The 13,633-nt window shown below is 36.5% G+C and overlaps 1 long non-coding RNA gene across 3 annotated transcripts in view; it reads right to left on the reverse strand.

Annotated features, from left to right (window-relative positions):
* Positions 1-223: 223 nt before the first annotated feature.
* LOC111750916 (uncharacterized) overlaps positions 224-13,633 on the reverse strand; it is a 146,466-nt gene continuing 133,056 nt past the window's right edge. For all 3 annotated transcript variants that reach the window (XR_010319346.1, XR_010319344.1, XR_010319345.1), the window contains one exon: positions 224-993. This is a non-coding gene — a long non-coding RNA (uncharacterized LOC111750916). The remainder of the gene's footprint in view (positions 994-13,633) is intronic.

Consider the following 13,633-nt stretch of genomic DNA (forward strand, 5'->3'; position numbering starts at 1 on the left):
CTAACAGTGTTGTTGTTGTTGTTGTTGTTGTGTGCCATACAGTTGATTTCAAAGTCATAGTGACCCTATATGACAGAGTAGAATAATAGGATTTCCTAGGTGGTAATCTTTATGGAAGCCAGATCTTTTCTCTTGCAAAGCCACTGGGTGAGTTTGAAACACAGACGTTTTGGTTAGAATCATTTTCTGAATTTACCACAAGACAGAGGTAGGTTCTCTGCTTTGCCGTATCAGAAAGATATTTTTCAGTATACCTAGAGACTACCAGATTCTCAGTAAAAAATTTATAATAACTAAAGCCACCAGAGATTACAGATAACTAAGAATGTCAATCCTTAAAAACAACCCCATGAGATAAGCATTATGATACCCATTTTTTAGATGAGGAAATTGAGTTTAAAAAGTTAAATAACATTTTACCAAAAGAGTGAAAATGCAAGCTATCGACTGGGAGAATATCTTAGGAAGCCATATAGCCAGTAAGAATCTAATTACCGAAATATATATAAAACGTAGACCACTTAACAACAAAAAGACAAATGACTCAATCATAAAATGTGCAAAGGACTTGAGTAGACCTTTGTCATGGATTGAATTGTGTCCCCCAAAAATGTGTATCAACTTGGCCAGGCCATGATTCCCAGTGTTGTGTGATTGTATGCCATTTTGTCATCTGATGTGACTTTCCGATGTGTTGTAAATCCTACCTTTATGATTTTAATGAGGCAGGATTAGAGGCAGTTACGTTAACGAGGCAAGACTCAATCTATAAGATTAGGTTGTGTCTTAAGTCAATCTCTTTTGAGATATAAAAGAGAGAAGCAAGCAGAAAGACATGGGGACCTCATACCACCAAGAAACAAGAGCCAGGAGAATATCGCGTACTTCGGACCTGGGGTCCCTGTGTTAAGAAGCTCCTCAACTGGCGAAGATTGGTGATAAGGACCTTCCCCTGGAGCTGGCATCCTGAGTGCAGACTTCTAGCCTCCTAGACTGTGAGAGAAAAAATTTCTCTTTGTTAAAGCCATCCACTTGTGTATCTGTTATAGCAGCACTAGATAACTGAAACTTCTCACCAAAGAGTACATTCAAATAGCCACCAAACACATGAATGCTTAACATCATTAGTTATCAGAGAGATGCAAATCAAAACTACAATAAGTTACCATTTCATGCCCACTAGGATAAAAAAAAAAAAACAAACCCATTGCTGTCGAGTCGATTCCGACTCATAGCGACCCTATAAAACAGAGTAGAACTGCCCCATAGAGTTTCCAAGGAGCGCCTGGTGGATTTGAACTGCCAACCTTTTTGGTTAGCAGCCCTAGCACTTAACCACTATGACACCAGGGTTGCCCCCACTAGGATGGCTAAGATAAATAAGTAATAAATGTTGGTGAGGGTTTGGGGAAATTGGAACCCTTATCCACTGTTGGTGGGAATGCAAAATGGTACAGCCATTGTGGAAAACAGAATGATGGTTCTTCAAAATACTAAAAATAGGACTACCATAAACCTGTTCCCATGGAGTCAATTCTGACTCATAGCGACCTTATAGGACAGAGTAGAACTGCCCCATAGAGTTTCCAAGGAGCACCTGGTGGATTTGAACTGCCAATTTCTTGGTTAGCAGCCATAGCACTTCACCACTATACCACCAGGGTTTCCCAGAACTACCATAAAAAAATTGACCCATCAATTCCACTCCTCGGTATATACCAAAAGACTTGAAAGCAAACACTCAAACAGATCCTTCTACACCAATGGTCATTGTAGCACTATTCACAATAGCCCAAATGTGGAAACAGCCAAAATGCCCATCAACAGATGAATGGATAAACAAAATGTGGTACATATATACAGTGGAATACTACTCAGCCAGTAAAAGAAAAAAAGTCTTGATACATGCTTCAATATGGATGGAGCTGGAAGACTTGTGTTGAGTTAAGCAAGTCAATCATAAAAGGACAAATATTGTATGATTTCACTTATATAAAAAGACAAGAAAAGGCAAATGTATAGAGACTAAAGTTTATTAGTGGTTAGCAGGGGCAGGAGGAAGGGGGAAAATAGGGTCTATTATGCAGTACTGAGTTTTAGTTTATGGTAATGGAAAAATCACATTGATTGAGTGTAGGGTTGCATAATTGTTTAATGTGATTGCTTTCAATAAGTTGTACGCCTGTAAAAAGTAGAATTGGTAAAAGTTACATGATAGAAAAACTTACAATAATAACAACAACAACAAAAGAATAGCTGCTGAGGCTACTTATGTACAACCAAACACTCATGGGATTTTGCTACTTGGTTTGGAGTTACAGAACCATGGTTTCATGATACATCCCAGTTAATTGGCCAGGTAACTCAGTGCTTCTGCTCAATCTCCTAGTTCATTGCATAGTGCCTGGGGTCTTAAACGCTTTCAAGTGGCCATCCAAGTTACCATAATTGCTCTCTATTCACCTGGAGCAACAAAGGAAGGAGAGTCAGGAATAGGAGGAAGTGGAATGTGTGGCTAATTGCCTCCGTGAACAACTGTTTCCTTTGCCATGAGACCAGAAGAACTCGATGGTGCCCAGCTACCATTAGTGAACATTTGGATCAAAGATTCTATAAAAGAATCCTGATCAAAACGGGGAATATGCAAAGCAGAATTTAAAATTCTCATGTACTGCAGACTTCCTGGAGCAATGAAGGCTGGGAACCCCTGAAATTATTGCCCTGAGATAATCTTTAAACCTTAACCCAAAAATATTCCCTGAATTCTTCTTAAAACTAAACAATCGTTTAGCTTAACTAGTAAACAATGTCTGCCTAGAGCATTATGCTGTTTCAAGACTGATCTAAATGGGATCAAACTGACAATAGCAACTTGAAAGATAAGATAGGAGCCTTAGAGGGCAGTGAGTTTATGTTAATAGGGGAGGAACAAATCAGAAAAGGAGGGTAAGAGTGGTTGTACAACTTGAAGAATGTAATCAATGTCACTAAATTGTGCGTGTAGAAACTGTTGAATTGGTGCATTTTCTGCTATGTATATTCTCGTCAACAACAAAAATAAATTACATTTTTTAAAAAATGTTAAGTAACTCCCCCAAAATAACAGAGCAAGTGAATGACAGAGCTGCTTTTCAAACCCTGTAACAACACTGTAACACCACACTGCAATCATTGTTTCCATAAATGTTTTTATTCAACAATAAAGATATATAAAGGTGCTGGCATTTTTATAACCCAGCATAGTGGTTTGCTAAGTCTGAACTGGGAACCACCAGGGGTTCTTAGGACTTTTTCAGGGAGACCATAGGGCCCAAACTATTTTCATAATAATACTAACACATCATTTGCCTTTTTCACTCTTATTCTCTGATGAGCATACAGTGAGGTTTTTCAGGACTACATGACCCATAATGTTCTTGTATCTGCAGATGCAGACATTAAAATCCAGCTGTCTTCTATTAAGCCAAACCTTGAAGAAACTTGCAAAACAAACAGAAAACAAAAAACAATGTCACACTTTGCACTAATGTTTTGGGGGTTTTTGTTTTCATTTTGGAAAATATTATTTTTCATAAAAATATGTTATGTATGTTAATATAATGGGTTTGTTATAGCTATTTTTAATGAATGAGTTAATTAATATTTTTTAAATTTCTCAGTTTTTAGTTTAATGCATGAACTATCTCTAGATGTAACACATATAAAGCAACGCTCTTTAGGGGCCTCAACAAGATTAAGAATTTAAAGAGGTCCTGGGAGCAAAAAATTTGAAGTTCACAAAGAACATTTATAGTATTTATGCCATTGTCAGTACAAGAGTGTGGGCAAGTGGAAAAGATTATAGAAGATGTGTTTTTCAGTGAGTCCACAATTTAGTTTGACAGTTATCTGAGCACCCCGAAATTGATCGTTATTTCTCTTACTGCACCTCCTCAAAACGACGGTATTTTTCCGTGATGAAAGTTCTCTCAAGAAATTATTGTCGGGTGACTTTTGCATGCATATATGTGTGTGTGTGTGTGTGTGTATGAGAGAGAGAGTCAGGTGGACTATGAAATACAAAATAATAAGCTAGGTGCTTTTACCAAAATGAGATTTTATCCTGTATTTATCTGAAGTTAAAAGAAGTTCATATTTTCAATGATCGTCAGAGTATTCCTTCAAGAAAGTATATTGAAGGAGCCCTGGTAGCACAGTGGTTAAGAGTTTGGCTGCTAATCAAAAGGTCAGCAGTTCAAATCCATGGGCCGCTCCTTGGAAACCCTGTGGGGGCAGTTCTACTCTGTCTTAGAGTATATTGAAAGATGGTGAAAAACTTAGCTTACTACAACCCATGATGAGCTTTTAATAAAGAAAGAGTATGTGTTATAAAAATGTAACTATAATAAAAATTTATATATCGTACTACATATATTATAAAACATTACATAAATATACATACTATTCAAATAAACAAGGTAAGTCTGAACAGAGAGGAAATAGGAGGTTCACTGCTCCGTTCTTCAGTGTGATAACCTTCTAGATATATGGGTAACACTGTTTTTTTTTAATCTAAATGTTCAGAATACAAGCTAATATCCTTATGACTAACAAGTGTATATTTAGATGGTGTTTGTCATCTCCAATCTATCTTCAAAGGAATCAAGAAAAGATAATTTTTAGAACAAATTTTGTTTAAATTTCCTTATTTATCTTTTTTTAATCTTTTCTGCCTTATTTTTGCTACATACAGGATAGAAATAATTTTCACATACACCAATGCCAAATGGTCATAAAGTATAATTACAGTAGCCTTCAAAAGTGATGAAAATGTATTCACAAAACAATGCCAAATGCTTGACCAAGCTCTGGTAGATCCAGATAGAATCTGCATCCTTATAGAGGAGTGAGAGGAATATAATAGCAAAAACATTTGCCATTTTAACAAAATAGGCTCAAAATAATTACACCAGGTATTTTTACTCCAAAATATCCTTATATTCCTTATTTCATACATACTACTTCAAATAAGTATAAAAGAACAAAATATGTGAAACAAGGGAGATCATAAAAAAGAAACATGTTCCAAGCAATAGACTATCACCCACCTCTCAACCACGGAGAAAATACAATCAGATGTTATTGCGTCTTCACATACGCAAAGGCATTTTTTAAAAGTAGGTGGTGATGTGGAGGAAGAAAAGAGATTTGACTTTAATATTAAATTTTATTCGAGTTAGCGAGCATTAACTCAAGACTATTTTTCTCTTTGATTTACATGAAGGTCAGCTTCTGACTGAAAAATTTGAGCAGCAGGTGGGATATTTAATTTCTTAGATGACCTCCAGTGGTCATCCAAGACACACATTGGTCTATGAAATAAGAGTCATTAATATTACAAATAGCAGCCCTGGTAATACAGTGGTTAATGCGCTCAACTGCTAACCAAAAGGTTGGTGGTTTGAATCCCACAGCCACTCCACGGGAGAATGATGTGACAGCTAGCTTCCATAAAGATTTACAGCCTTGGAAACCAACCCTATGGGGCGGTTTTACTCTGTCCTATAGGGTCACTATGAGTCAGAATTGACTCGACAGCAGCAGCTTTTATATTAAAAGAACAAAATGCTCAAATAACAAAAAAGGATCCTAAAAATGTCCACTAAGGTAACAGAAATTTTCACTTGATAAATGTAGTGTATCAAAACACTTAAAAATACATACTCATTAAAATTCTACTTTTAAGAACGTATCCTTGAGAAAGAATTTGACAAAGCTCAAAATGTTATGAATAGGCAAATTTATTTCAGCATTGCTTAGCAATAGAGTCTAAAGGCCAACAATGCCAATTGGCTAAACAAATTATAGTACATCGATATAGTGAAATACGAATGCAGCCATCAAGAATAACAATGATGACAAATTTACGGAAATGCTATGTGTTAGCAAAATGTTGAATTAGAAAGCAGGGTAAAATAACATATACAATATAATGGCAACTTTGCTGAAAAATGTTTTGTTTGTGTGTGCGTATCTAGAAGGTGTATTCTAAATGATTAAAAGGATTAGAGGTTTATCTTTTGTTGGTGGAGTTATAGATGAGTTTTTTTTTTTTCCACAAATAAATTTTCTACCTTGTTCTATAATAAACAAGTATCACTTGTATAATAATCCATGCATTTTCATTAAAATTTTAGTATAGATAAAGGAGCATTCATTCACAAGATTATAGCCCATTTCTCACAAAAGTTTATCAAAGAAGAATTTTTTCTGATCCACCCAGTGATATTTATGACGGACTTTGCAAATTTCTCAGGACAATTTTTCTGACTCACAGACATACTTTTTCTTTCCCTCTAAAAAGATAAAAGATTATATAGTATCCTGTGCATACTTGTTTCTTGGAGCTTTTATTTTTTTAAGTACACCTTAATTTACGAAAACGACAATGCATGCCATAGACTTTTTTTAATTCTTGAAAGAATAAAGAGTTTTTATCCAAATATCTTGACTTCTTTATCCAAAATATTTAATTTACCCAACTCCAAATGTTTGAGGGGGTAGAAAAAGCTATAAAACACAAAATAATTTTCTGAAGTCATGACTCTTGAACCTCAATTCCATGCAACCCTTTGGCTACCAAATGTCCTCTTACAAAGCAAGAAGAAAGCATTGTCCACATCAGAAAATGGTCACCCACCCTCAAGCTGCTTCACTTACATCATAGCTAAAGGCAGGTGATAGCCTAAAGAGTCATTTTCTCAACTGCTCAGAGAGTAGTATTTGTATGGAACATATACACGATAGACTTTCTTTTGTTCTCAAGGCTATATTACATCATTTTTTAGTGGCTTAAAACAACACAAATTTATTATCTTTCAGTTCCATAGGTTGGAAGTCTGACACAGGTCTCACAACTAAAATCAGGACATCAGCAGGGCTGGGTTCCTTCCCGTAGGCTCTAGGGGATAGAATCCATTTCCATGCCTTTTCCAGATCCTATAGTCTTCTCACATTCATTGGCTCATTCCAAACTAGCAAAGGGAAACTTAGCCCTCTCACATCACAACACTCTGATCTGCTTCCATTGTCACATTTCCCTCTCTGGCTCCTCTTCTGCTCCCCTCTTCCACTTTTAAGGACTCTTGTAATGACATTGGGCCCACCTGGATAATCCAGGATGGTCTCCCTATTTCAAGGACAGCTGACTAGCAATCCTAATTCCATCTACAATCGTCATTCCCCTTTGTTATGCAACCTAACATATTCACAGGTTCTGGGGATTAGGATGTGGAGATTTTGAGGGGCCATTACGCTTTCTACCACACCACTTAAAATATGTGAAAAATTATAAATCTATATAAAATTTGTAGAATGACGTTGTAGCTAGTCTCCAAAGAAGACCCTCCTACAAACCATACTTCCTGATATTCATGCCTTTATATAGTTACCTCACTTTGGACCTGGGCTGCCCCATGGTTCTCTTTTGGCCAATAGAATGTAGCCACAGGAATGCATCGTGACTTCTGACACTAGGTCGTAAGAAGCCTTGCAGCTTCTACCTGGGTATCTTTGAATGTTTTCTTTGAGGAAAACCAGTTACCATGTAATAAGTTCAGCACCCCAACAGATTGATTGGATGGATGGATGGATGGATGGATGGATGGATGGATGGATGGATGGATGGATGGATGGATGGATGGATGGATGGATGGATGGATGGATGGATGGATGGATGGACGGGATGGATGGACGGGATGGATGGATGGGATGGATGGACGGGATGGATGGATGGGATGGATGGACGGGATGGATGGATGGGATGGGTGGATGTGTCTGTCTAGCCCTCAAGTTTTCCAGCCATCATAGCTGAGATGCCAGACAAGTAAATAAAGAAGCCATCTTAGACGTCCAAGCCAAGCAAGCCTTCAAATGACCCTAGCACCAACAATCATCTGGTTACAACAGCACAAGAGCTCCCAAGTGAGAACTGTCTAGCTGAGCTACCCAATCAACTCACAGAACAGTGTGTTACTAAAATCAAGGACAGTTTGTCACACAATAGCAATTGGTAACCAAAATGAATGCTTTCCCATGTACAACAGAACAAAATACTACGCAGTCTTGCACCATCCTCACAATTGTTGTTATGCTTGAGCCCATTGTTGCAGCCACTGTGTCAATCCATCTCATTAAAGGTTTTCCTCTTTTTCGCTGACCCTCTACCAAGCATGATGTCCTTCTCCAAGGACTAGTCCTTCCTGATAACATGTCCAAAGTATCTGAGATGCAGTCTCGCCATCCTTGCTTCTAAAAAGCATTCTGGCTGTACTTCTTCCAAAACGGATTTGTCCATGGTATATTCAATACTCTTTGTCGACACCATAATTCAAAGGTGTCACTTCTTCCTCAGTTTTCCTTATTCCCTGTCCAGCTTTTGCATGCATACGAGGTGATTGAAAACATCACTGCTTGTAGGATATTTCAAGCAAAAGGAACAGTGAACTGAAAGGCATTAAGGCATAAAATAGCTGTGTATGTTCCAGCAACCACTTGTCATTCTACAACAGTGTAGTAAATCTCAGGTCAAACACATACGGAGAATTGTCTGTCCTCCTCTTCCTCCACTGTCAGACCACTTACAGCACGTTCCATCTTTCATGTAATGTTGGAAAGAAGGGTGACTTGAAGGTGTCTGAAAGCAATAACCATCAGAAGCCTCTGTGAGAAAGGCAAACTTTGTCAGCATTACATGTGTCTGTCTGCTGAATAACTTGCTACACCTGACTGATTACAAGTAATCAGAGAAAATAACATAATCGGAATCAATTTCTCTCTAAACAGACCAGCAAATGCCCAGAAGTAACTAAATTTCACTCATGGTTTCAGAGGCTGTGTTTGTCCAATCGTCCTTACCAACGTGAAGAATATCTATAACATTCATCTATAGAACTACAAACCAGTTATCATTAGGGTCAATTCCAGACCTCATGAATAAGCTTTTTTTTTTCTTTTTTCTGTTGTATCTTGACAAGCTTTTTATTGATCCAGCAGGAGCTGAAATTTAAAACCAATCAACGCTTGATTCCTATGATAACAGGATTCAAGCTAATACAGATCGTTGAAATTAGCTGAAGTGTTCTCTTAAATCCAACTTCCTCCTCCACTAACTCTCTTTATCAGAACAGCCAAGAAGTTAAACCACAAGATAACCTGAGCTTACTTCATGCTTCTGGTTGAAATGCTTCATTGAAATGCTTCATTAGAGTGCCCTAGAGAGGTAGAAGAAAAGAACCTGTACCATCCACGAATCGCCCTTCAGCCAACTGCTAAATTATTTAGAACCAGCTATATTCACCAGAAGATGAAAACTATGATACTTTAACTGAACAACTTTAAACCAGGGCTATCAAACTTGCACAAAACTGTTAAGTGAGACCTGGAATAATGTGAAACCAGAAATACCATTAAAGTTCATTTCATTTCTCTGGCAAAGTAAATGAATTCAATAAATTTCAGCCTTACTTTCCTCGCATGCTTGCTTACCTGGGTACGTTAGTGCAAAATTATAGGAAGAAAATATGGCAAACTCCTAATAAAAAAAAAAAAAGTTTTTTTTTTTTTTTTAAAGACATGGAATTAACACAAGCATTTAAATTGCATTCCCCAGAATTCTACCTGCCCATGGGAAAAAGACCTAGAGATTGGCTTCCATAAAGATTACGGCCAAGGAGACCCTGTGGTGAAGATCTACTCTGTTACATGGGGTGCTATGAGTTGGAATCAACTCTATGGCCCCCTCATCAACAATAGAGTTTTTAAATTACAAATGCATTCTTATGGTTAGGGGAAGCAGTGAAAAATTTATAGGTCAGTAAGTTCAAAGAGAATTTTCTTGGACCACTTCCATCTGTCACATTGCTTTTGACAGCACCAATTCTTATTCCCTTGTATAATATAAGGCATCATGACTGGAATAATCCAGAAAGGTCATCTCAAAGCAGCACTCTGCTGAGGACGTCCCCTGGAATGCTACTTTTTTCATGGATATATTATAACTATAAGCTATGGTTCATGGTTCTTGACAAGACATAGCCTGGAGCTAAGAGATGCAAAACATTTTTGTCAAAGTATTTTATTTTTGTCATTTGCCTAGTGAGTAATTAGGTACAAAGAAATATCCTAATATTACAGTTATTCCTTTCTGTGTAAGGTAAGCAGAAAGAGAAGCTCAGGCTCGGGGTGGAGTGGGGGAGGGAGGGACAATGATTAGAAAAGTAGTATATGTTAAAAATATTTTATAATCCTTTTTAATTCTTCAAAGAGATTTTATATAGTATCTCAGATGAGATCTCCCTCAAGCCCTTGCCACATGGGCTTCTTCACAGAGCACCTCAGAGCATGATAACAAGCAAGAGGACAAGACAGAGCCATCAAGAGAGAGAATGCTAGAGACTCAAACACAGAAGTGACTTACCATATATTTTGCCATTTTTTCGCTCATTGGAAGCAAGTCACTAGGTCCTGCCCACACTCAGGAGGAGGGGGTTACACAAACAGTGTAAATACCAGGATGTGGGGATCATTGGGAACCATGGCAGAAGCTGCCAACAACATCCATTCACACCTTTGTTATAAAAATAAATAGGCCACATAATATTTTTTATCTCTACAATTAACAAACATTAAATCATGACCACTGCCAGAAGAGTTCCATACGAAAGGAAATTATTTGTTTTCCAGTAAAGCCAACTAATATAATCAAGCCAAGAGTATGAACTAACAGTAAAGACAAAAGTAAAGCTAGTAGAATTGTACATATGTGTAAAATATATATCAATTTCCTGGGATCGTTCTTTTCAGTTCTTTAATCTCAATCATTCGTGTCACGCTTCTTCCTTTCCCTGGCAAGATGATGTCAAAATTAACATTCGGTGCTAAAAGAGCCAACGACCTCTCAGCATTTAATGATTGTCAGCGACACACTGACTGCTGGAATAGGTAGTACCAATGTCAAAAGTGCAGATTGACAAGCAGCCACCACCATTTATAACTGATAGAGCAGGGTTTGCCTCTATTTATTTAATAATTTGTACAGTTTAATAATATACAGATGTGACAATAATATGCCAACATAATAATTAATAAATACTGACTCCTGTGACTAAGCACTTGTCTAAAGCATGTAAACACTGAATGAATAAATGTATTTACACACAAACTTACTAGTATATAGGCTTCTACATGTAAACTAAAAAAAACCCTATTAATAGATGGATACTTTTTTTTTATTAATATCACCCATGCATTTGTAGTGTCATTTTGCAATTAGATGAAAATTACTCAGCTTTTTCAAAGTCTACAGTTTCTGCCATTCCTCTTTGATCAGCACAGAGGCCCACTAGTAATAAAAGATGTCAAGAAAATTACAGAGTAAGCGTAAAATGATTCTGCCCACTTTATACTCTACTAGGCTGGTTTACACATATTTTGAATTTACTTCTTTGAAGAGACTAAAATATTATGCTTGGAGAGTTGGTGATTTTATTTTTGCACAAGGAAATTATTTCTAAATTCCCAGAAATGGTTTTTTAACCTTGGGGTTATGTTTTTGCCCTTCTAGCAATTCATAGACACGTTCTTGTAGAATACGTGAATGCTTTCTTGTTTTTTTTTTTTCCTTAGGGGAAAATTTATATTGGATATTATATAAAATAAACACTGTTGTATATTACAACTTTTTCTGAAATACAAAAAATATGTAAAGTAAACGATATATCATCGGCTCTAAATGCTGATGGAATGCCTACTACATTATGGTGCTCCGTGGTGCTCTACTAAGGCTAAACTGGGCTTTAATTTTTTTTTATTTTTTAAAGTTCTGCACTTTGCTAAAAAGGTCAATACTAACAAATTCATGTGTTGATTTTTTTTAAATAGTAATAAAAAGAAAACAAAAGTTAACCTTGTGTATATTACTGGGACTTCTAAAAACAAGCTCAAGGAGACACATCTTACTGCTTACCTTAAAGGTTGGCCAGCTAGTGAGTTGTTAAACAATCAACAGAGTCCTTTCCTCTTGCCATTCATAATCATTTATATTAGATTTGTGCATATATTTTTTTCTTTACAAAAAGAGCCATTTTACTCTGAACACCATCTATGTTTATACAGAAGACAATTTCTAACACTACTGTCTTTTATGTGTTGTTGTTAGGTACTAACAAGTCAATTTTTGACTCATAGCGATCACTTAAGGCAGAGTAGAGCTGTCCCATTGGATTTTCTAGGCTGTAATCTTTAGATTACACCGTGTACTCTCTGGAAGCAGATCACCAGGTCTTTCACTCTTGAAGCTGCTGGATGAGTTCAAACTGCCAACTTTTTGTTTAGCAGCTGAGCGCTTAACCACTGTGCCACCAGGGCTTCTTCTCTTTTGCATATGTTATATATACAGATAAAAATATATATATATAGATACATACATAGATATCTCTATAGATATATGCACACACAATATATGCTTTTCAACAATACATATATTACTGAACTCAACATTTTCACTCATTGTCAGATTGCTGAAATAATAAATTCTTACGCAGTAAGGAAGATAAGCCTACTTTTTGCTGCCCCTCTCAGTGAAACACCTGGAGGTGCACTTTAACAGATGTTTGCATTATGGGACATTTCTGACAAGGAAAAGAAACAAGAGAATTCTTTAGGGAAGTTAGTAGAGAAAGTAGAATTAAGAAGAAAAAGAGCTATATTTATTTCTATATTTTATTGAAGATGGCACAGGGCCAGGCAAGGTTTCGTTCTGTTATACATAAGGTCACTATGAGTCAGAGTTGACTCGACAGCAATTAACAACAACAACATTGAAGAAATATTTCATTCAAGCCTACTGTCTGCTAAAATGAGTTAGAACAGAGGTGAGAGAAGTCAGACTTTGTAGGGTCTAGTTTGCCATTTAATATAAATGAAAAAGTGTCACGATGCAAAAACCTAACAAAAAGTATAAAACAACAATTGAGTTCATAAACTGACAGCACTAGGAATTGCAATTGTTTAATTATTTACAAACTAAATGATTTGAAAACGCATAATGTTAGCAAAAATTCAACAGTCATTTAAAACATCACTTTCACTGTAATTAACCATTCTTCTCAAATGCATACTTACCTTTTCCAAAATACATTTCTGTTCCCCTTTGTTAAATTTATGGTTTCTAAGGTAAGGTGCCAACACTACTATTTATAGTGTATATACAAAATCCTCTTGTGATTGATCCAAATTCCTAATCTCTTGATCCTCAATTTTTGAGATTTCTGGATCAAAAGGTGACCACATACCTAAGCCCTTTAACTAAGCTTCAGAAGGCCTAAAGCCCTTCCATAAAAACTAAGATTTAGAGAATAGATTTAGTTCTATTCTGTTTTACCCCAACAACTTGCAACAGAAATAAACACAAATCATGTCCTCCTTAAAAAGCACCCAATAAAAACTGACTTAGATTGAGAGTACTTCATCAACTTTCTGAGAAGGAGCAGTCAAAATTGGCTAGATGAGAAATTTCTATATTATATAGAACGAACATCGCATCTCTGCCTGTATCTACCCATGCCCAATAATCAGAGTGTAGTAATGATGCCAT

The sequence above is a fragment of the Loxodonta africana genome, chromosome 25 (assembly GCF_030014295.1).
Source record: "Loxodonta africana isolate mLoxAfr1 chromosome 25, mLoxAfr1.hap2, whole genome shotgun sequence".
Taxonomy (NCBI): Eukaryota; Metazoa; Chordata; class Mammalia; order Proboscidea; family Elephantidae; genus Loxodonta; species Loxodonta africana.